The sequence below is a fragment of the Bison bison genome, unplaced genomic scaffold (genome assembly GCF_000754665.1).
Source record: "Bison bison bison isolate TAMUID 2011002044 unplaced genomic scaffold, Bison_UMD1.0 scf7180017864074, whole genome shotgun sequence".
Lineage (NCBI taxonomy): Eukaryota > Metazoa > Chordata > Mammalia > Artiodactyla > Bovidae > Bison > Bison bison.
In genome coordinates this window covers 93654-95445 of record NW_011494646.1, presented here as the reverse complement: position 1 = coordinate 95445, position 1792 = coordinate 93654, and the positions used below count along the sequence as shown (strand labels likewise).

At 37.1% G+C, this 1792-nt stretch overlaps 1 pseudogene; it reads left to right on the top strand.

Moving 5' to 3' along the window:
- Positions 1-1792, top strand: part of LOC104986804 — a 6500-nt pseudogene that overhangs the window by 1506 nt on the left and 3202 nt on the right.

Genomic DNA, 1792 nt, shown 5'->3' with positions numbered 1-1792 from the left:
CTCTCCCGCCCACACTGTGTAAGTCCATTCCCTACGTCTGTGTCTCCATTCCTTTCCTGCAAAGTTTCATCAGTATCATTTTTTTAATTACATATACATGTGTTACTTAGTAAAGAATGTTTTACAAAACCATGGAACACTGCTGTCCCAGAAGTTCGATCACTGGTTTTCAATCTTCTCTACCAGACATAGAGCAAGTCATTTAGCTATTATTTTTTTCCTTTAATTCTTTTAAAGAAAAAAAATTAAAATGAATATGAAGCTTATTTAAAAGCACATGGCTAGCTATACCATCCCACCAGAAGTATTGCTATGTGAAATTTAAAAAAAAAGTGTTTTATTGCACAGGCTTGAATATGATTTAAAGGAGAAAATACACATTCGTGTTTCACAGTGTTTGGTGGTGATAGATAGTACATCTTTAGTGACTTTTTAGCTGGTGCAGAAGCTCTTTTGTGGTAGGAAATGTTTCTCTGAAGTGCAAGTTTTGATATTTTAATGTGTGTGTTATGATTGAACACTTCAATGTTTAAAGAATGCTTTCCTCTGCTATGTATGTATTCAACACACCTTCATCTGATGTATGAACTTCTGTGAATATAATCAGCTGTGACTACAGACACACCTCATTAGTACTTTGCAAGAATTTAATATACTCATGGTATCAAAGGGAGAGTAGTAAAAGAGGTCTTATTTTAAAGAAAAGAATTGCATGCTTCTGTAGGTGTGGATTTCATAATCAAAATACCCTATAGCTAGATATTTCAGAGCATTTTTTGCACAAATATCTACTATGTTAAAAAGTTTTATTTTGTCATCCAGTTTGTTGCTACTTTTATATGATTTTAACATTAAAAAGCATTGTTGAACATGCAGACTTTGCAGATTTTATTTGGAATTTGGCTTACAAAGAATATGACTCTGTCATCATTATTTGAAATAATGGTAAAATCAGAGTGTGGAAAACTATTTCCAGAGCTTATGATTCACTTCAGTTCATTTCAGTCGCTCAGTCATGTCTGACTCTTTGAGACCCCATGAATCGCAGCACGCCAGGCCTCCCTGTCCATCACCAACTCCCGGAATTTACCCAAACTCATGTCCATCGAGTCTGTGATGCCATCCAACCATCTCATCCTCTGTCATTCCCTTCTCCTGTTTTCAGTCTTTCCCAGCATCAGGGTCTTTTCCAATAAGTCAACTCTTATGAGGTGCCCAAAATATTGGAGTTTCAGCTTCAGCATCAGTCCTTCCAATGTTCACGCAGGACTGATCTCCTTTAGGATGGACTGCTTGGATCTCCTTGAGTTCAAGGGACTCTCAAGAGTCTTCTCCAACACCACAGTCAATAGCATAAATTCTTTGGTGCTCAGCTTTCTTTATGGTCCAATTCTGACATCCATACATGATTACTGGAAAAACCGTAGCTTTGACTAGACAGAGCTTTGTCAGCAAAGTAATGTCTCTGCTTTTTAATATGCTGTCTAGGTTGGTCATAACTTTTTTTCCAAGGAGCAAGTGTCTTTTAATTTCATGGCTACAGTCACCATCTGCGGCAATTTTGGAACCCCCAAAAATAAAGTCTATAACTGTTTCCATTGTTTCCCCATCTATTTGCCATGAAGTGTTGGGACCAGATGCCATGATCTTAGTTTTCTAAATGTTGAGTTTTAAGCCAACTTTTCCACTCTCCTCTTTCACTTTCATCAAGAGGCTCTTTAGTTCTTCTTCACTTTCTGCCATAAGAGTGGTGTCATCTGCATATCTGAGGTTATTGATATTTCTCCCAGCA